General features: G+C 44.0%; 1 protein-coding gene and 1 long non-coding RNA gene across 6 annotated transcripts in view; one reads left to right on the forward strand and one right to left on the reverse strand.

The window, feature by feature from the left end:
• Positions 1-23,734, forward strand: part of GALNT13 (polypeptide N-acetylgalactosaminyltransferase 13) — a 455,667-nt gene that overhangs the window by 52,822 nt on the left and 379,111 nt on the right. The gene's annotated exons all lie outside the window — the stretch shown is intronic.
• On the reverse strand, positions 2,632-3,275 carry LOC142245846 (uncharacterized). Its single transcript, XR_012724804.1, has 4 exons — positions 3,146-3,275; positions 2,972-3,042; positions 2,799-2,869; positions 2,632-2,697 (listed from the first exon to the last, which is right to left on the reverse strand). It is a non-coding gene; the product is annotated as an uncharacterized LOC142245846 (long non-coding RNA).

A 23,734-nucleotide genomic window follows, 5' to 3' on the forward strand; every position in this document is an offset into this window, starting at 1 on the left:
TCGTGTAGAGAGGTAATATCGAACAGCTTCTATCCCCTTGTCGTGTGGAATACTGCTGTAAAGCTGTTCCACATCAATTGATGCTAGAATGGTACCCGGGTCTAAAGTGATCCCGTCTAGTTTGGAGATGAGGTCATTGGTGTCTCTAATGTAAGAAGCCAAACCTGTAACAAATGGACGTAGCACTGTATCAACATAGACCCCAGGATTTTGGCCAATCGCATCAATTCCTGATACAATGGGTCGTCCTTTCAAAGGACATAACCCCTTATGTATCTTAGGAGTGGCGTAAAAGGTGGCTATTACTGGGAACTTTTGATATAGAAAGTCATATTCTTTTTCAGAAATTACCTTCATTTGAAGTCCTTTCTTCAAGAGGGTCTCAAGTTCTCTTAGATATTCAATGGTTGGATCTTTAGACAGTACTCGATAAGTTGTTCTATCAGTCAAGATACGTTTACACATTGCCGGGTAATCTTTGGTGTTCATAATAACCGTGTTCCCCCCCTTGTCTGATGGTTTTATTGTGATTTGGGTATTTTTTTCCAGATTACTCAAAGCCTCCCATTCATCCCTGTTAAGGTTCGGCTTTACAGATCGTAATTTAGGTTGGATGCTCTTAAGGTCCTTCATCACTAAATTTGAAAATATGTTAAGACTACTGTAGTCCATTGGGGGTGGTGTCTTTTTGCTCTTGGGTTTCAAATTGGTGAAAGGTCCTACACCTATACATTCTCCTCTCATCTCATCCAAATTTGATAATAGCCTAACGTCCTGAAGCATATCTGCTGGAATTCCCAGCCTAGTGCATTCGATTTCGTCATTATGGGCAAAGAATTTTTTCCATTTCAATTTCCTTATGAATAACTCCAAATCCTTGGCCCATATGAACGGGTCATATCTGGTTGTGGGGACGAATGTAAGGCCAAGCTTAAGAACCCTCATCTCCACCTCCGAGAGGTGGTAACTAGATAAGTTAATGACCTGGTGATCCAATGAACTCGGGATATTTAATTTTTCAAGGTTCTGTACCCATGATTTCTCAAATTGTAGGGGTCCCGCCCCCCTAAAAAAGGGGTGGGTGCTGCGTTGTGGGGTCCCACTAGTTGGTTCCCTTGAGAAGAGAACGGAGGAGAGGGCGGGGCATTGGGCGGGGCCATGTTGTCCATCAGTCTCGGTTGTGCCCCACCTGAATATGGTGTTCCAGAGTATGAAGATGAACCATACCTTCCACCATTCCTGTCCCATTGCCAGTTCCTTCTCCCCCCTCTACCCCAGTTCTTTTGCCTTCCCTGTTGATGTCTTCTCTCCTTGTTCCTATTGGGCACAAGCCGTCCCTGAGACTCAGAATCTGAGTAATCTGAGGATGAAACGTCAGTTTGGGGACCCGTGGCCCCCAAAGAGACCTCCTTCTGGCCTGTGAAGTCAGCCAGGTCCCTCAGGAAGTGCTTGTGCTTCCTGGTTTTCAAGTTTTGTTGATATTTGTCAACAGCGAGTTGCAGTGAAGTTTCTTTGGTGACAAAATCCGGTTCTCCCTTAAACTTCACTGCTTCCTCCCTGAGATTCTGCAGGGTTTTGGAACTGTTTTCTAGGGTGACCTTCTCCTCCTCCAGGAGAATGGTCATCAGTCTAATTGAGGAGTTGGTCAACTCCTCCTCCCACCTGCCAATCAGCCTATCTGTTCTTGATCTTTCTGCTGGTATAAGATTGATCCTAAGGCCACGTGGAACAATTCTTTGCTTTATATAGCGCTCAAGGGACTGTACTTCCCACCAAGATTTCACATTAGTTTTATAAGCATCTAGCAGTTCCGAAAAGACATTCCTGATAGTTGTCTTTCCTGTTCCCTGGTTGCCTATTGCCTTATCTGAAAACACCTCCTCGGCATCATCCAACCACCTAGTAGTGTTAATTGGTCCGGATAGAAATCCCGCCATTGATCACACATCGACCACTATTAGAATAACAACCCAGGTGGAATTACACGAAAACCACTAAAACACACCTCTATAAAAAATATATTTTTATTCAATTTATAATAGAAAATATAGATATGACACCAGATATCTGACAAAAACACAAAGACACTGTGCTCATCAAGGCCTAGTGAAGAGCAGAGGGAGCGTGCAGAGATAGATAGCTGAATAGCTCTCAGTGAACTAGGAGGGACTACGATACTCCTCAACTCCTCCTGCCTACTTGCGGAGAGTGTTATAAAGTGTTGAACACTCCCCGCTCCGGGTGGCTGTCCCTATATATCCCTATGCTCCACTGACCTACACCACCACCACCAGGTGCATTGTGAAAAGACCAGGACAACATATAATGTATTAAAATCTGTTGGTTCCTGACTCGGACTGTAGACTATGCTACAGTCCAGATACTGTAAACAGCAGTTTAGGACAGAGCTAATGGGCCCAACGAAATCGGTGCCCACAGCTCCTCCCGACGCGTTTCCCCCCCTCCTAAAAAAATGTTCGGGGGTTCATCAGGGGTGATTAGCCAACATACACCTGTGAATAGACAAAAACAGACAGTTGGTGTCTTTCAATATACAGTCCAGCCAATCTCCAAGAAATCCCCTTCACATACGAGACTTACTTGGAACAGCATCCAAGTGTGGTGTAAAGGCAGCAGCAGGGTGTGCTTGTACAATATAACTTGACACCATCAACACAAGGGACTATAGATGTCCTCCTGTAATTCAATATAGTAATACACCACATAGGTCATTGTGTCTCCAAGATATCTATGCACCATGCACTAATCACACCTATCAGTGCATATCATGCCACTACCTTCTTAGGTCCACTTTTCTTTTCCTCCAAAATGTGGTATTAATGTTGCTCAGTGTCTCACATCACCATATCTACATATACATTGACAATATAAAAATATAAATATGTGAGTCAATGCTTCAAGATAACATCTCTAACAGTATTATGGTATCTAATACTAGAATGAAGCATACCCATTATAGGTAAATGATGCATGATGTTCTCCAGGGACATTCAACCCTTTGGCGCCACTTCTAGGCCTTTGCTATAAGAGAAAGGAAAGCCATCTCTAAAGGCTAAGGGGGTTTACATACTTAAAGCTCACATGACCAAAAACAGGCATCAATGTCAACAAATATCAACAATACCTATGAGTCTGAAAGAAGGTTTTTAGATGATGGACGATACACAGTTTGGCACTTGAGATAAGGTGCAGCATGCACTCTCTAGCAGAAAAAAGTCTATCTGCCCTCTCTTAGGTTGTGGATCCTGCTCTCTTGGTTCGCTTCCTATAGAGAAAAACATATTGTATGGCTCATATGTAGGGCAGAGACATATTAGCTTACATTGCCATCTCCCTTGTCATTACCTGGGCACTGATATTTCCTTAGTAGAAGCCCCAGGTGTTTCCTTAGTGGGAATCCTAGGTCACTACTTCAGATCCCTCTAGTAAATGAACACGTCCTATAAAGACATAATATACAGATAGCACTAGTGCTAGGTTATTTCCCCCTAGGCGTATCCAGATACTGGATATCGTATACAGTCCTGATTAAATAAGGAGAGTCACCTACCAGCAGGAGGCTCGGTCTTCAGTGACCAAGGTACCAGGCGCTCAGACGTATGAAGTTCCCCAGGGCACAGCTAGATGGCCTCCCAGGCTAAAGATCTGAAGGTCCGTAATGTCCCTGCTGCTTGTCTGCCTCTCCACTGCCATCTGCTCTTTTAAAACGCCCGCATCCCGATATGGGGGTGGGACATCCTGTTCTCCGAGATTGACATGTTGATGGGCCAATCGGAGACGGATCCTATGTGGCCGGAAGTGACGCGTAAGGGACGGATTGACAGATCCCATATCCAATCCTTGTACCTAACGCTGCAGAGAGTGACGTCTAGCTCGATTGCAGCCACCCTCAATGGTAGTAACACATAAGCGTCCCAGCAACCGCATCGGCCTAGATGGAGACAGATCCTGCCCGGCCGGATGTAATGTAGCTCGATTAGATTGACAGCCCAATGGCCCTATCCTGGTTGCTAGCATTAAAGGGGGATGTATCACTGAATCGCATCTGCCCTCAGCGATACTGCATAGGGACGGATTTAACTGGTGTCAACACTCTGCGTAAATCTGTAAAGATGTCATTATATGTCTCTAAGGGTTCTTGGAGTTGCTTTATACTAAAATTAGGTAAAAATGACCCCAAAGTTGGCGAGAAAATGCCTTTCCTATCCTACACTAAAAACCTTCTTTCAGACTCATAGGTATTGTTGATATTTGTTGACATTGATGCCTGTTTTTGGTCATGTGAGCTTTAAGTATGTAAACCCCCTTAGCCTTTAGAGATGGCTTTCCTTTCTCTTATAGCAAAGGCCTAGAAGTGGCGCCGAAGGGTTGAATGTCCCTGGAGAACATCATGCATCATTTACCTATAATGGGTATGCTTCATTCTAGTATTAGATACCATAATACTGTTAGAGATGTTATCTTGAAGCATTGACTCACATATTTATATTTTTATATTTTTGTATTGTCAATGTATATGTAGATATGGTGATGTGAGACACTGAGCAACATTAATACCACATTTTGGAGGAAAAGAAAAGTGGACCTAAGAAGGTAGTGGCATGATATGCACTGATAGGTGTGATTAGTGCATGGTGCATAGATATCTTGGAGACACAATGACCTATGTGGTGTATTACTATATTGAATTACAGGAGGACATCTATAGTCCCTTGTGTTGATGGTGTCAAGTTATATTGTACAAGCACACCCTGCTGCTGCCTTTACACCACACTTGGATGCTGTTCCAAGTAAGTCTCGTATGTGAAGGGGATTTCTTGGAGATTGGCTGGACTGTATATTGAAAGACACCAACTGTCTGTTTTTGTCTATTCACAGGTGTATGTTGGCTAATCACCCCTGATGAACCCCCGAACATTTTTTTAGGAGGGGGGGAAACGCGTCGGGAGGAGCTGTGGGCACCGATTTCGTTGGGCCCATTAGCTCTGTCCTAAACTGCTGTTTACAGTATCTGGACTGTAGCATAGTCTACAGTCCGAGTCAGGAACCAACAGATTTTAATACATTATATGTTGTCCTGGTCTTTTCACAATGCACCTGGTGGTGGTGGTGTAGGTCAGTGGAGCATAGGGATATATAGGGACAGCCACCCGGAGCGGGGAGTGTTCAACACTTTATAACACTCTCCGCAAGTAGGCAGGAGGAGTTGAGGAGTATCGTAGTCCCTCCTAGTTCACTGAGAGCTATTCAGCTATCTATCTCTGCACGCTCCCTCTGCTCTTCACTAGGCTTTGATGAGCACAGTGTCTTTGTGTTTTTGTCAGATATCTGGTGTCATATCTATATTTTCTATTATAAATTGAATAAAAATATATTTTTTATAGAGGTGTGTTTTAGTGGTTTTTGTATTACATTTCTCTAAAGCCTGCTTTACACCTTACGATATCACATACGATATCGTATGCGAAGTGACCCGGCCCCATCGTATGTGCGGCACGTTCAATTTGTTGACCGTGTCACACAAACGATTATTTCCCGTCACACGTACTTACCCTTCCATACGACCTCGATGTGGGCGGCGAACATCCACTTCCTGGAGTGGGAGGAACGTTCGGCGTCACCGCGACGTCACGCAGCAGCCGGCCAATCGAAGCGGAGGGGCGGAGATGAGCGGGACATAAACATCCCGCCCACCTCCTTCCTTCCGCATTGCCATCGGGTGCCGTGGGATGCAGGTAAGCTGCAGTTCATCGTTCCCGGGGTGTCACACACTGCAATGTGAGCTACCTCGGGAACATTGAACAACCTGACATTCAATTTTTAGTAATTGAACGACGTGCGTGCGATCAACGTTTTAACGTTCAATCGCAATTGCACGGAGGTTTCACACACTACAATGTAACTAATGATGCTGGATGTGCGTCACTTACGACGTGACCCCGCCGACACATTGTTAGATAAATTGTAGCATGTAAAGCCCGCTTAAGGGGAGAAAATGGTGTTAAAATCTAGAGAATCTGGATGATTGTAAAAATATACAAGTGCATCTCAATAAATTAGAATATGCTCAAAAAGTTAATTTATTTCAGTAATTCAATACAAAAAGGGAAACACATATATACTGTATTATATAGAGTCATTACACACAGAGGGATCTATTCCTATATAATATATAGAGTCATTACACACAGAGGGATCTAGTCCTATATATTATATAGTCATTACACACAGAGGGATCTATTCAAATACATTATATAGAGTCATTACACACAGAGGGATCTATTCCTATATATTATATAGAGTCGTTACACACAGAGAGATCTATTCCTATATATTATATAGAGTCATTACACACAGAGGGATCTATTCAAATACATTATATAGAGTCATTACACACAGAGGGATCTATTCCTATATATTATATAGTCATTACACACAGAGGAATCTATTCCTATATATTATATAGAGTCATTACACACAGAGAGATCTATTCCTATATATTATACATATTTTGGCCCACTCGTCCGTACAGATCTTTTCTAGATCTTTCAGTGTTCGGGGCTGTCACTGGGCAACATTGAGTTTCAGCTCCCTCCAAAGATTTTATATTGGGTTAAGGTCTGGAGACCGGTTAGGCCACTCCAGGAACTTGAAATGCTTTTTACGGAACCACTCCTTAGTTGCCCTGGCTGTGTGTTTTGGGTCTTTGTCATGCTATAAGACCCAGCCATGACCCATCTTCAATGATCTTACTGAGGGAATGTGGTTGTTGGCCAAAATCTTCAGATACATGACCCCATCCATCCTCCCTTCAATATGATGGAGTTGTCCTGTCTCCTTTGCAGAAAAGCACCCCCTAAAGTATGATGTTACAACCACCAAGGTTGAGACGGTGTCCTTGGAGTTGTATTTATCCTTATTCTTCTTTCAAACACAGTGAGTTTTATTTTGGTCTCATCTAACCACATGACCTTCTCCCATGTCTCCTCTGGATCACCTAGATGGTCATTGCTGAGCTTGAAATAGACCTGGACATGTGCTGGCATGAGCAAGGGAACCTTACGTGCCCTGCAGTATTTTAATCCATGATGGAGTATTTTGTTACTAACAGTAGTCTTTGAGACTGTGGTCTCTTCAGGTCATTGACTAGGTCCTCCATGTAGTTCTGGGCTGATTCCTCACCTTCCTCAGAATCATCATTAACCCTCAAGGTGAGATCTTGCACGGAGCCCTAGACTGAATGAAATTGACAATCATCTTGTGTTTCTTTAATTTTCTAATAATTACGCTATCAGTTGTTGCCTTCTCACCAAGCTGCTTGCCTATTGTCCTGTAGCCCATCCCAGTCTTGTGCAGGTCTACAATTTTGTCCCTGGTGTCATTAGACAGCCCTTTGGTCTTGACCATGGTGGAGAGGTTGTAGTGTAATTGATTGAATGTGTGGGTAGGGGTCTTTTATACAGGTAATGAGTTCAAACAGGTGCAATTAATACAGGTAAAGAGTACAGAGTAGAAGGACGTCTTAAAGAAAAAATAGCAGGGCTGTGAGAGCCAGAATTCTTGCTGTCCATATGGCTGGTCTTTGATCGGAATAGCCCCTCCAAAAAACAAAAACTCCATAATACCTCCGATATACCAAAAGTAATGGTTAAAAAAAAGTGTTATTGGTGCTATGGATAATAATGACTTATTTAGTTGCAATTATACTAGTAAAGTAACTAATTAATTTTTTATCCATGGCCGTTATTACTTGGGTAGTACTGTAGGCAATATGTGTTTGTTTTGTTACTGGAAGTGATATTCCGATCACAGAACTGCAATTTTTCCACCACTTTTTGCACGGGGAAAAGGCTGGAGTGGATTCATTGCTTTCACTTATTGGATCACCGGGGGTCTGGGGAATAAAGCCCCTGTGATCACAATGTTATAACATACCCTAGCTTTATGCTATCGCATATCATACAAATACTGTCATGGTGAAACCAACTTTTACGTGTGATATAAAATGACTTCCAGCTTACATAATTTGAATTAATCTAATGAATGTGATACAAGTCAAAAGTGTAAATAATTACCCAAGTAGGATGCCTAATTATGCAAAATCTATGAATAACATCTATGTGGCAGCTTGTTAGATTTTACGTCTACTCTGCAGTTCCTAAGAGGAGACACTGGCATAGAAATTACTGGGTCATGTACCCTGGAGGAGAGACGTGCTATCTGGTGTCACACTCTGTTATGTGCAGACTTAACTAAACATGTGTGATGGAACAGTTCCTGCATAGAAATTGTTCATTGGGATCCTTTTTTTTGTGGTACAACATTAGTTTTCTAAAAAAAAAAGTAAATACATAACTAAAGCAAATAATTCTTTTGGTGAGATAATCTTACCAGCTGGGCAGGAGCATGATGCATCTAACTTCCTTGACAGGGGCATAACACGTCTAATATCCTGGGCAGGGGTGTGATATATCTGACATCATGGGTAGGGGAGTGACACATCTAACTTCCTGGGCAGAGGCGTAATACATCTAATATCCTTGGCAGGGGTGTGACATATCTAAGTTCCTGGGCAGGGGCATAACACATTTAACTTCCTGGGCAGGGGCAGAAAACATCTAACTTTCTGGGCAGGAGTGTAACACATCTAATATCTTGGGCAGTGGCGTGACGCATCTAATATCTTGGGCAGTGGTGTGACACATCTAACTTCCTGGGTTTGGGCATAATACAACTAATATCCTAGGCAGGTGTGTGACATATCTGACATCCTTTGCAGGGGTGTGACACATCTAACTTCCTGAGCAGGGGTTTGACATAGCTAACATCCTGAGCAGAGGCATAACATATCTAACATTCTGGGCAGGGGAGTGACACATCTATCTTTCTGGGCAGTGGCATGACATTGCTAACATCCTTGGCATAAGCATGACTAAAGCGGGCTTTACACGCTACGATATATCTAACGAGATGTCGGCGGGGTCACGTCGTAAGTGACGCACATCCGGCATCGTTAGTGATATTGTAGCATGTGACAGCTACGTGCGACGGTGAACGAGCAGAAATACTCACCTTCTCGTTCATCGTTGACACGTTGCTCATTTTCAAAAAATCAAACGTCTGGTTGTTCATTGTTCCTGAGGCAGCACACATCGCTCCGTGTGACACCCCGGGAACGATGAACTGCAGCTTACCTGCGTCCTCTGGCAATGCGGAAGGAAGGAGGTGGGCGGGATATTTACGTCCCGCTCATCTCCGTCCCTCCGCTTCTATTGGCCGGCCGCTGTGTGACGTCGCAGTGATGACGAACGTCCCTCCCCTTTCAGCAAGAGGATGTTCACCCCCACAGCGACGTCGTTTGGAAGGTAAGTATGTGTGACGGGGGGTTATGACTTTGTGCGTCACGGGGCATTGCATATCTAAGATCCTAGATAGTAGCGTGGCAAATGTAACATCCTCGGCAAGGGCATGACATATCTAATATCCTGGGAGGAGAGTGACATATCTAACATCCTAGGCAGGGGTGTGACATATTTAACATTCTGGGCAGGGCAGTGTCATATCTAACATCCTGAGCAGGGCTGTGTCATATCTAACATCCTGAGCAGGGCTGTGTCATATCTAACATCCTGAGCAGGGCCGTGTCATATCTAACATCCTGGACAGGGGCTTGGCATATCTAACATCCTGGGCAGGGGCGTGACATATCTAACATCCTGGGCAGGGGCGTGGCATATCTAACATCCTGGGCAGGAGAGTGACATAACTAACCTCCTAGGCAGGGGTGTGACATATCTAACATCCTAGGCAGGGGTGTGACATATCTAACATCCTAGGCAGGGGCGTGGCATATCTAACATCCTGGGCAGGGGCTTGTCTTTATCTAACATCCTGGGCAGGGGCATGACATATCTAACATCCTGGGCAGAGGTGTGACATTTCTAACATCCTGGGCAGGAGCGTGGCATATCTAACATCCTGGGCAGGGGTGTGACATATCTAGACATATCTAACATCCTGAGCAGGGGCATGGCATACCTAACATCCTGAGCAGGGGCGTGTCATATCTAACATCCTAGGCAGAGGCGTGGCATATCTAACATCCTGGGCAGGGGCGTGACATATCTAACATCCTGGGCAGGGGCGTGGCATATTTAACATCCTGGGCAAGGGCGTGGCATATCTAACATCCTGGGCAGGGGCATGACATATCGAACATCCTGGACAGAGGCTTGGCATATCTAACATCCTGGGCAGGGGCATGGCATATCTAACATCCTGGGCAGGGGCCTGGCATATCTAGCATCCTGGGCAGGGGTGTGACATATCTAACACCCTAAGCAGGGGCATGGCATATCTAACATCCTGGGAAGAGGTGTGGCACATCTAACATCCTGGGCAGGGGCGTGGCATATCAAACATCCTGGGCAGGGGCATGGCATATCTAACATCCTGGGCAGGGGAGTGACACATCTATCTTTCTGGGCAGTGGCATGACATTGCTAACATCCTTGGCATAAGCATGACTAAAGCGGCCTTTACACGCTACGATATATCTAACGAGATGTCGGCGGGGTCACGTCGTTAGTGACGCACATCCGGCATCGTTAGTGATATTGTAGCATGTGACAGCTACGTGCGACGGTGAACGAGCAGAAATACTCACCTTCTCGTTCATCGTTGACACGTTGCTCATTTTCAAAAAATCAAACGTCTGGTTGTTCATTGTTCCTGAGGCAGCACACATCGCTCCGTGTGACACCCCGGGAACGATGAACTGCAGCTTACCTGCGTCCTCTGGCAATGCGGAAGGAAGGAGGTGGGCGGGATATTTACGTCCCGCTCATCTCCGTCCCTCCGCTTCTATTGGCCGGCCGCTGTGTGACGTCGCAGTGATGACGAACGTCCCTCCCCTTTCAGCAAGAGGATGTTCGCCCCCACAGCGACGTCGTTTGGAAGGTAAGTATGTGTGACGGGGGGTTATGACTTTGTGCGTCACGGGGCATTGCATATCTAAGATCCTAGATAGTAGCGTGGCAAATGTAACATCCTCGGCAAGGGCATGACATATCTAATATCCTGGGAGGAGAGTGACATATCTAACATCCTAGGCAGGGGTGTGACATATCTAACATTCTGGGCAGGGCAGTGTCATATCTAACATCCTGAGCAGGGCTGTGTCATATCTAACATCCTGAGCAGGGCCGTGTCATATCTAACATCCTGGACGGGGCTTGGCATATCTAACATCCTGGGCAGGGGCGTGACATATCAAACATCCTGGGCAGGGCAGTGTCATATCTAACATCCTGAGCAGGGCTGTGTCATATCTAACATCCTGAGCAGGGCCGTGTCATATCTAACATCCTGGACAGGGGCTTGGCATATCTAACATCCTGGGCAGGGGCGTGACATATCTAACATCCTGGGCAGGGGCGTGGCATATCTAACATCCTGGGCAGGAGAGTGACATAACTAACCTCCTAGGCAGGGGTGTGACATATCTAACATCCTAGGCAGGGGTGTGACATATCTAACATCCTAGGCAGGGGCGTGGCATATCTAACATCCTGGGCAGGGGCTTGTCTTTATCTAACATCCTGGGCAGGGGCATGACATATCTAACATCCTGGGCAGAGGTGTGACATTTCTAACATCCTGGGCAGGAGCGTGGCATATCTAACATCCTGGGCAGGGGTGTGACATATCTAGACATATCTAACATCCTGAGCAGGGGCATGGCATACCTAACATCCTGAGCAGGGGCGTGTCATATCTAACATCCTAGGCAGAGGCGTGGCATATCTAACATCCTGGGCAGGGGCGTGACATATCTAACATCCTGGGCAGGGGCGTGGCATATTTAACATCCTGGGCAAGGGCGTGGCATATCTAACATCCTGGGCAGGGGCATGACATATCGAACATCCTGGACAGAGGCTTGGCATATCTAACATCCTGGGCAGGGGCATGGCATATCTAACATCCTGGGCAGGGGCCTGGCATATCTAGCATCCTGGGCAGGGGTGTGACATATCTAACACCCTAAGCAGGGGCATGGCATATATAACATCCTGGGAAGAGGTGTGGCACATCTAACATCCTGGGCAGGGGCGTGGCATATCAAACATCCTGGGCAGGGGCATGGCATATCTAACATCCTGGGCAGGGGCGTGGCATTTCAAACATCCTGGGCAGGGGCGTGGCATATCTAACATCCTACAAATTCAAACAACTAACCAGCACCTCCTAACAGAGTAAGACAATTGTGAACAGGTGCAAGCTGTCACGACTATTCAGTATATAACCAAGAAAATACAGCTGCACTCTGTAAATGCTATTATATGCAAATACTGAATATAGAAAATTGAAATTGCATTACTGCTATATAAAATATGTTAAAAAATGAAGGTACTTAGTGCACAAATTGGCCACTACATGAGAGCCCATCAGACACAACCAAGCGTACTTCTTAGATGGGACCCTAATTAAAAAATGACTCTCCTAGGCTGAAAGCCTGCAACTTTAAGGACAGGAAGGATCCAGCTTTAATTAAAAATGCTCTGGACTGATGAGAGGAGAGCTTAATCATAAAGGAGTATACTACATCACACACATATATTTATACACATTACACACAAATAGTTACTTACCCCAATGAGCAGTGTAGAACTTCTGTGCAGGCTCCATCCTTGTCCATCTCTTGTCTTTCCTCCTGTCTTGTCCATCTCCTGTTGCAGGGATCAAGTTACAACAGCCAGTAAGAAACTCAGGCTGTTATAACCTAAAAGAAGAAAGACAAAAGAGGAAAAGAGAAGACAAGTTCTGCAAAGGCGCTCAACCTGCATCACCTCCCATTATTACCTCCTCTGCCTCCACCTTGCTGTATCCCAGACTATGGAAACAATCCCCGAAAAATGCCCGACCTTGAAAACACCACCATTTAATGTGCTGGGTATATAGACATTTCAATATTTAACAACTTTGAGTGTTATTTTAGCTTAACCATAATTTTTGTATGAAGCTACAAATATCTCGGAACGTAGCATAAACCAGTTCTTACCATTAGGCAATTGTCTGCCGCTCCATGGCTGTACCCTAAAATTATCAGCTTTTAACCGCTTCCTCGAATCACCATGAAAAGCTTTTCTAATATATTAACACGCTATTGATTGCACTAATTAAGGGTTTGCAAATACTCTTGCACACACTAATTAGCATCTCATGCAGTCCTATTAAGGACTAATTATGGTTAGGTAACGTAAATATTTGTAACTTATGGTGACTTAAGTAATGACGAACAAACACAGGTCACTACTGTTATAAAATCACAGCAGGTACCCCTGCACCAGCTCCAATAATGCAGCAAAATGCATAAAAAGCAAGCAATAGACGATAACGCCTCCATCCAAGTTAATTAGCTCATTATTATCTTTATCTAAACGACTTCTATAATCTGAATTATCAGTCTCATTTCTTCTGGAAATGGCCAAGTCTTATCCATTTTGGCCACAAAGCTCCTCAAAAATGAAAAGCACGACACCAATTATTATTTTTATTTTACATAGATTTTTCCAAAGGCCTCAGGTTTACGATGCCGGGTGTCTTACTGCAAAATGGGATTCTTTCCTGTGTCCTTCAATGATATCTGCATCTTTTACTTCACCTTCTAAAGAGAGAGTCAAGGTTTTTTCTATGCTTTTTTTTATATAAAATGAAGTAAAAATGGGTCTCAACGCAGTTTTTAATGAAAAACAAACTGAAATATCTTTTGTTTTTAAGTCCCTCGGTATATAAAATGCTTAAAGGGAACCTATCACCAGATTTGTTGCCTATAAGCTGTGGCCACCACCAGTGAGCTCTTATATACAGCATTCTAACATGGTGTATATAAGAGCCTAGGCCGCTGTGTAGAACATAAAAATCACTTTATAATACTCACCTAAGGGGCAGTTCATTGGAGTTGGGTCATATGGGTGTCTCCGTTCTCCGGTGCCGGCGCCTCACCTTTCGGCCATCTTTGTCCTCCTTCTGAAGCCTGTGTGCCTGATGCGTCCTACGTCATCCACACAGGCCGGCATTGAGGTCCCATGCAGGTGCATTACAATACTTTGATCTGCTCAGGGCAGCTCAAAGTGCGCCTTCGAAGAACCTCAATGACGACGAGTGTGGATGACGTAGGACGCGTCATGCACACAGGCTTAAGAAGAAGGACGACAAAGATGGCCGAAAGAGGAGGCACCGGATCCGGACAACGAAGACACCCATCCGACCAGTCTACACCGTACCGACCGTTTAGGTAAGTATTATAAAGTGATTTTTACGTTCTACACAGCGGCCTGGGCTCTTATATACAGCATCTTAGACTGCTGTATAGAAGAGCCCACTAGTGGTGGCCACAGATTATGGGCCCCAAATCTGCTGACAGGTTCCCTTTAAAGACCCTTTTATGCAATTTCCTATTGTTATTAAAGACTAGAACCAATATTTAGAAGACTAAAACACATCCCCAGAAAAATATATTACCTAGGTGATTTTGGATTCTTGCGCAATGCAATGAGTTAGGCAAATTTTCCATATTTCCTAATTTAGCTACGAAGACATATCAAGAGTGACCACGACATCTTACAAAAATATATGAGTTTGTATTATTGATTTATAGAATTAATTTTTTGGATTTATTTTTTTCTTTTCTTGTCTTATAACGCATGCTTGAGAACTACTGTAAATTTCATTTTATAAGACACATTGGATTACAAGACGCACCCCCAATTTAGAGGAGGAAAATAGGAAAAAAATATTTTTTCATGTTAAAATGGGGGTTTGTCTTATAATCCTAGTGTTCCTTATAATGGCTTCCCAGGGGAGAGTGGTGGTAATGGAGCGGCACAGGAGTGTCATAGGAGGCATGGTCGGTGATGCTGCGTGCTCGGACGAAGGGGTGTCGCAGCTCAGGAGTGTCACAGGAGGCAGGGTCAGTGATGCTGTAAGCTTGGAGGAAGGGTCAGTGGACGGGTGGTCGGCGATACTGTGGTCTCGGGGGTATCGCGGCGGTGGGCACCATTGATTTGCTGGCTGTTGATGTGATGGACATCAAGAAAATGGCCATGGTGTTGGTGTGTGTGCAGATTGGCCTCTGCAGCCATCCATCCCGTCAACAGCTGGCACTTCAATGGAGACCGCAACGCCGGCAGATAAATGGCGACCATCTCCACGATACCCCTGAGCCCACGGTATCGCCAACCATCTGTCCACTCAGTGCTCTACTGCAGTAACACCCCCTCCTCCAAGCCCTCAGTATCACCAACCTTGCCTCCTCTGGATATACATGGAAATTTAAACAGCTCACCAGACAGTTGAATTTGGGTGCACTGCCCGGAATCCTGCAAAATCTTGAAGACATAGGAAAAAATAGTGAATCCAGCATCCGCTTGATAAAGTTAAAACAAGGCTTTAATTAATATTACCTTTAAAACAGTAAAAAAAAACATAATTACAGTCGATGTAGAGTAGATGTCCATCTACGCATTTCCAACAGGTGAACTGTTCTTAATTATGACATCCATGTTGTTGTCATGTTTAGGAACAGTACACCTGTTTGAAACGCGTAGACTAGTCTAGTCTACATTGACTGTAATCATGTATTTTTTACTGTTCTTAAAGTAATATTCATTAAAGCCAGGTTTTAACTTTATCAAGCGGAGGCTGGATTCACTATTTTTGCCTCCTGTGACCTTGCTCCACCACGGCCGCCCAAGTAAGCCATCTCCAGATTATAAGATGCACCCCCATTTCATACAACAGTGTTTTATGATCCGGAAAATACGGTATTTCCTTTTTTTTTAGCACAACCAAAATCTAATCTCCGTCGACTCAAACATTTGAAAGCCATCTTGTCCTATTTTCTATTGTTACGAGTTAATAGCTCCGATGTTCTGACACGTGCGGAGCATTTTCAGAAGTAACCGGTTACTTATAACAACCTATTTCGGGAGAATCATTTGTTATCTCTACCAAGACCTTAGAATCCGAGGTGCTGCCGCTAACGCTCCCCTGGTCTTCTGGTCAGTCGGAACAGATGGTTTTTCGAAAAATCATATCTTTATTTTCCTTTATTATTGCAACAGATGTCAACCTATGTCAGCGCATACAACAATGGAGCAGGCTGAAATAATGTCCTCTGGGGCTTCACGTTGTACTTTAGATGAAATATTCTAGATGTAACACTCGGCCGCTATCTGTTTTCTTCGGAAAATAATGACAAGACATACAACATATGAGCTAAATGACCCTGATATTATCAGGTCTTAAGAGATTTACAGGCTGCACTAAGAGAACTGTTGAGAAAATTAGTTTTTTGTATCATTGTCTAAAAGAAGCTAGCCATTAAGATAAAATCAAATACAGATTCCCCGCGCTGCTGGAAAGATGCACTAAGCTTTTTCTTCAGTGCCCATTTAAAGTTTAGGGATCAATATATAATTTCAAAGTTGTTCAGATCTGTACTAGAGTCGGTGGACTCCCTGCAGTTTCTTTAATTTCTACTCAAAATGACCTTCTTAAAGCTATCCTGTGCTCAAAATTATAGAAAAAAAATCACAATGTAGAAATCAAAGAGATTGTCCAAGAGTTAGGAAAAAACTGCACATATAAAATTAAAGTAAAAAAGCAAACAGAAGTTATTTTTGCTCTATGCTGATCAAGTGCTTATCCTTGGGTGGTCCTCTGCTGGTCTTTGTTTGCAAGATGGTAGACAATAATGGCACATAACCACTGCAGCCAATGGTCATGTTCCCGCCATACTGGCATATCACCACTGATCGAGCCAACCCCTTTCATGGCAGATAGATAAAACTAAATAGGAGAGAAAGGGCACAATAGGGTCTTACCCGATATATTGGGCAAAAATCATATAGAAGTGGTGCACTCACCTGATCAGGTTGTGCCAGTCACAACTCCTTTAACAGCTTAAGAGTGAGCGCCTGAGCGGTCCAGCAGCAGCCCTGTTGCACAAATATAACGTCAAAAGAAAAACTGGAGAAAAACAGGTTTTTTGCCGCGCTTGAAGACCACAGACCTTGATGTCAAACAGATGATTCTTTTTATTTCATTCCTACGCGTTTCGGAGACCCCAACTGTCTCCTTCTTCAGGGAAGAAGCGATTGCTTCATAAAATAACTCTTCCTTGGCTTCTGTAAAGTTCTTTTCCCTGAAGAAGGAGACAGTTGGGGTCTCCGAAACGCGTAGGAATGAAATAAAAAGAATCATCTGTTTGACATCAATGTCTATGGTCTTCAAGCGCGGCAAAAAACCTGTTTTTCTCCAGTTTTTCTTTTGACGTTATGGCAGATAGATAGTTATATATCCTATCACGAGTGTTTCGTGTCCGTAGATTATAGGTTACCTCTTGGGGATCTGGGATCAGAAGGGCTCTACCCTTTGTGGAGTCCACTTGACTGTAAGGGGTACTTTGCACGCTGCGACATCGCAGGCCGATGCTGCGATGCCGAGCGCGATAGTAGCCGCCCCCGTTGCAGCAGCGATTTCCTTGTGATAGCTGCCGTAGCGAACATTATCGCTACGGCAGCTTCACATGGACTCACCTGTCCTGCGACCGTCGCTCTGGCCGGCGACCCGCCTCCTTGTTAAGAGGGCGGGTCGTGCGGCGTCATAGCGACGTCACACGCCAGGCGGCCAATAGGAGCGGAGGGGCGGAGATGAGTGGAATGTAAACATCCCGCCCATCTCCTTCCTTCCGCATATCCTACGGAAGCCGCAGTGACGCCAGTAGGAGATGTTCCTCGCTCCTGCGGCTTCACACACAGCGATGTGTGCTGCCGCAGGAGCGAGGAACAACATCGGACTGTCGCGTCAGCATAATCATGGATTACGCCGATGCTGCACCGATGATACGATTACGACGCTTTTGCGCTCGTTAATCGTATCTTCGAGCCTTTACACACTACGATGTCGCATGCGATGCTGGAAGTGCGTCATTTTCAATTTGACCCCACCGACATCGCACCTGCGATGTCGTAGTGTGCAAAGCCCGCCTAATACTGTATTGACGTGGATTTACTTTCATTTAATGCTGAAGTGATTAAGCACAGGGTAAATGGAAATGCGTTGTTCTGTCTGCCTCCTCATGATACAAGCCCTTACTTGCTGGATTTTAAATATTTCTACAATACATTTTTGGATTTTATTTACTTGATCAGCACTGGACTTTCTATTTTTCTATATTGAAGGGATTAAGGATCCATTGCCTTCTGGCTGAGATTTCTCATAGCCCTAATTGTAGCTATAGCATCTTATCATCACTCCCTTCCACTATATTTACCCACTCTTGGCTGCACTCCATGCTGGTTATAGATGTTTGGGTGAACTCTTACAAAGGTTCATGAGTTGCCTGCTCCTGACCTAATTAGTGTTGATCAAGTGCATTCTTAAAAGAGTTAACACCGAACAGAGTCAGATGTGAAATTTCTTCTTGATCAGAGTAAATGGCACCAAGAGCCCTTTTATTAGTCATGCAGCATCTTATATAGGCTAGGGGCGTTGGCATGTTCAGATATGCCCATTGGTCAGTGGGACAGTCCATGGGTTAACCAATGGGCGGATCTGTGATGCTGATGGGCAGGTCTATGACGGCATCGGGGCGGATGTGTGGTGATGCTGATGGGCAGGTCTATGACATCAACGGTGCGGATCTACAGTGATGCTGATGGGCGGGTCTATGATGTAATCAGGGCAGATCTGCAGTGATGCTGATGGGCAGGTCTATGATGTCATTGGGGCGGATCTGCGGTGATACTGATGGGTGGGTCTATGATGTCATCGGGGCAGATCCATGATGATGCTAATAGGTATATGATGTCATTGGGGGCCATCTTGGATATATCTGAATACTGGCTTATGTAAGGCGAATCAATTTCATTGGATATACTTCCCACAATCCCCTATGTCAAGAGGTTAATTAAGTATTTGATGGAAAGGCCCTCCATAACACTGTATACTGACCACTTTGCAGGTGCCTGTGTCTGGAGAAGCTGAGGTGTTCATTTCTGTTGCAGCTGAGATGGTTCCTGCTGTGGAGTGCTATTTGCTGTGTCTTTCTCCACCTGTTTTTCTTACCTTCCTAATGCTGTTTTATTGCAGTAGTGTCTCACAGGCCTTCACACTAGTTAGGGTGAGTTTAGGACCAGCAGGGGCTTAGGTACATGACGACGCACAGGGGGAAGGACCTGCCTAGGGGTGTTACAGATGGCAAGGATAAGACTCAAGTGAGTGTTAGGAGGTGACCCCACTTACCTCTCCCTATCACCAGGGCCATCCATTGTACTTCTTCCCTGGTTTTCCCTTTGTGTTGCGCAGCTTGCCGGGTGTCCTCCAACATCTGGCGCTACAATAACCATGCTCACAGTGCACTGCATCGATTGCTAGAATGAAGAATCAGTAGCCATAGTTAAGCCCTTAGGAATAAGTCATTATCAGATACATTTTGCTTTTTCTGGAAGCAGTTAACCTAGACACCTAACCATTTGACCTCTAGCCTAATCGGAGACAAATGGTACAGCACCTACCCATGCCACGTCATTCTAGTGATCACCAGGAAGCACATTGGTCAGACTTCTTACAATCAGATATTAGTGACATATACTATCTATATGCCAGTACAGTTTGTGCTGAGACAGGCTTTTAGCAGATTATATAGAAACCACAACTATTAACCACATAAATGTTTTCAACATTTTGAGCACTCATACTTTGCCTTTAATTTGGACTCCACTTTTTGTGACTCGTGCTTTAGTTTTACTTAAGTCTAAAGAGATAAATTCCATGATTCTTGTAAAAATCAGTAAAGTTTCAATATTTTTCAGAATTTTCTTCTCCTTCCAAATGTGTTCGTCATTTTGTTATGGATTGTTCCATTGGGCTTGAATATTTTTCATCAATTTTTTTCGATCTCCATAAAAATGTTCTTCTTTTTCCGTAGAACTGTCTATTTCCCTATCGCTCTTTTTTGTCAAAGGGGATATTTAATGATATTCTAAAAGTTAAGGGGGTGTTACACGCAGCGATATCGCTGGTGAAAGCACCCGCCCCTGTCGTTTGTGAGTCACGGGCAAATCGCTGCCCGTGGCACACAAAATCGTTCGGAGCCGTCACACGGACTTACCTGCCTAGCGACGTCGCTGTTGCCGGCGAACCGCCTCCTTCCTAAGGGGGCGGTTCATGCGGTGTCACAGCGGCATGACTAAGCGGCCGCCCAATAGAAGCAGAGAGGCGGAGATGAGCGGGCGTAACATCTCGTCGACCTCCTCCCTTCCACATTGCCGGCGGCCGCAGGTAAGCTGTAGGTCGTCGTTCCCGAGGTGTCACACGTAGCGATGTGTGCTGCCTCGGGAACGACGAACAACCTGCTTCCTCTACAATCAACAGTTTTATGAAAATGAACGACGTGTCAACGATGGACGATTTGGTGAGTATTTTCCATTGTTAACGGTCGTTCATGCGTGTCACACGCAACGACGTCGCTAACGATGCCGGATGTGCGTCACGGAATGCGTGACCCCGGCGATATATTGTTAGATCTGTGTTGCGTGTGACGGGGCCTTTAGTTTCTACTTATCAACAATCAAATCAATCAAAGATGTTTTCACACATTTTATGGACACCCAAACTTTTATAGTATTGGTTGAATGTAGTATAATCAAGTAAGGTATTAAATAAAAACTGTAACTTGGCCAAAACCTTAAGGAACAGATTCCATTTCCCAAAAGGGTGACTTAGGTTTGGCCAATATTTTACTTTGCCGTTTTTGTCAGATGCTAGTGAAATTTCTGATTTGCTACATCTGTCACTTTTGGGTTATGTTGTGAAGTGGAAGTGTCTAGGAGTAACAACAGCCCAGACGTGAAGCTGTAGATCACGAGTCAGACTAGACTGAGGGTGTTGGTGGCTCACCAATTGTTCTTTCATGGACCACTTTTTATTTATCTAGGTACTAGAGATAAGCCAATCTCCCAAAAATCTAATTAATCAGATAGGCTCAAATTTGGGCAGAAAATTCTGTGCAAATCTAATCAGCTCATACTCATCTCTCCTTGCCCTCCACATACCACTCCACCAGTGTCCAGCCACCATCAAATCCTCTGTCTTATCACTTCTTTCTTCTATCGTCTATATTCTTTTGTATCGGGGTGTTGATGTTCTTCACTAGGTCCCATGCCATTACTTGGGTTGCCATGATTGCTACTAAAGTTATTGACGTACTTTGCACCACACTCAAACATGTGGGTATCCACGCACGTCCGGTGACACCAGTGACGCACGTTACACCACATGTGATCACGTCAGTAAAATGCATTGCACCCCACATAATAATGGAACCTAGTAAAGACTGGGTGGAGGCCTGAAAAAAAAAGATACAAGAGAGAATACAGAGGAACTAATTGGAGGACCATCATTTTCCTGGAATTAATGCAAATCCAAATTTTGGGGGAAATTTGTTGCGAATAGAGTTGTGCATGTCTAGTTAATAATGGTATTAAGTAGTACATGCCAAGAACCCCACATAATGACCCTCTGTTTTGGAGATGCGCTGACACAACAGTCTAGATATCACATTTTGACCCTTGTGGAAGTTGCTCAGATCCTTTTTGCTTGCTCATTATTAGAGGTGAGTAGAGATGAAAGAACCTTAGGCTCAGGGCTCGGGGTTCGGGCTCAGAAAATGACGTGAAAATCACTCTGGTGAGTATCGCGCTGTGCTGGTGTCTGAGTGATGCGCAGCATTGTGCGCGCTGAGGGAAGTGTGTGATCGGCTCAAATTTAATTTACATTCTGCCTTCTAAGATGTTTTGTTCATGGAGAAATTAAAAGAAAACCCACCACCCACTCACTTGCGGAAGTGTTTTGATGTGGGCTGAAAGCAAAACACTTACGGAGGTGGATGGAGGTGGTGTTTTTTGCTTTTTTAAAAATTTCTCCATGAACAAAGCATCTTGGAACGCAGTATGTAATTCAATTTTTAGGTGATCACACACTTTACGCAGCGCGCACAATACAGGGCATCACTCAGACACCAGCACAACGTGATACTCACAAGGGTGATTTTCACGTCATTTTCTGAACCCAAACCCTGAGCTTTGAGCCTAAGGTTCGCTCATCTCTAGAGATGAGCTAACCTGAAATTTGGTGTTCGATTCAAACACTAACTATACAAAAAACAGAGTTCGGGTACTTTAACACACACAAGCAGGTGGAGGAATCCTCCTAAATCCAGCTCACCATGTGCACTTGGAAGTCCTTTTAGATGGTGCACGGAAAATCTCCAACCAAGAGGTTAGCACAAAAATTCAGGAATCTGGCACAGCATCTTCATAAAAAAACGAATTTTATTGATCCATTAAAATCCAATAAAACGGACAAGACGCGTTTCGGGGACACCCTTGTTCACAATCCGGATTGTGAACAAGGGTGTCCCCAAAACGCATTTTGTCCGCTTTATTGGATTTTAATGGATCAATAAAAATTTTTTTTTATGAAGATGCTGTGCCAGATTCCTGAATTTTCGTGTACTTTAAGTATGCAAACCACTTGTGTGAGCATCGCTGTGCTTGGGTACCCTCGGTGCTCAACCCAGTGAAATCTGGTTGCAGTGCTTGGTCGGCTCGCACTGCCGGTAACAACAGCGTGATCAGATGTAGTGTTCGCCAAGCAAAAAAAAAATGGAAAAACCCAGTTCAACTGCCCCCGCAAGTGATCTGTTTATGGCTGATTGCATGTGGATGAAGACCCGAACTGCCCAACTAGTGTCTTCCATTGGGGTTTAGGTCAAGTCTAGGTCCCAAACCGAACTTTATCCAAAGTCCGGAGGAACCCGCCGACCCGAATTTCCACAGGTCCGCTCATCTCTACTCATTATCCCTACTTCTATTAGCATTTATATCATTCAGTAAACTTTATTTGAAACACTTTTAGAACTTTACTTTTAGAAAACCTCCCTAACACTTTCTTTACCTGCCATTTAACATTCCTTTTCTCCCCCCAAGGACCCCATACTATTCACCGACTGTGATTTTCTGTATTTTCTGTAATTTTTTGTTTTTATCACTCTATTTGGTAGAAATATAATTATATGCTTCAGCTTGCCTTTATTTTCCTTAGCGGGCTCACATCATTCTGACTTATTTAAATAAGATGTATAATTGACTCTCAGCTACTATTGAAGTCTACAGAACATTTATTATTTTCTTTAAGGGTTTGCATATTTCTTTGGGTTGTTTTTGTAGTTGTTTTTGCTTTTTTTTTTTTTTTGCATTGCCATAATGTACTTTTCTTTTGCTTTAATCCCCTGGTAAGCTCCATCCTCCAAATGTCAAACAACACGCTGCATTTAGACATCTCCGTCAGAGATTGCAACTTGCCTACATTATGAAGTTAATTGTGACATCTGCATTTGAAGAAGTGTTTCCTGCAGGGTTCGAACACCTGTTGGATTGAAAATGTTTGACGATTGCTTCATCCTTTTATATTAGTATAATTTCCCAAGGGAGAGCAGCAAGAATTATGACCATATGGCATCCAGTCTTAGGGGAATTACCTGAATCACGGTTAATCACATTCTCACTATTAAGCGGTTTTCTATCCTGTGCACTTTACATATATTTGCATGCAAATTGTGAAATAGGTTTTTTTAAGCTATTTT

Source organism: Anomaloglossus baeobatrachus, chromosome 7 (genome assembly GCF_048569485.1).
Source record: "Anomaloglossus baeobatrachus isolate aAnoBae1 chromosome 7, aAnoBae1.hap1, whole genome shotgun sequence".
NCBI classification, from domain to species: Eukaryota; Metazoa; Chordata; class Amphibia; order Anura; family Aromobatidae; genus Anomaloglossus; species Anomaloglossus baeobatrachus.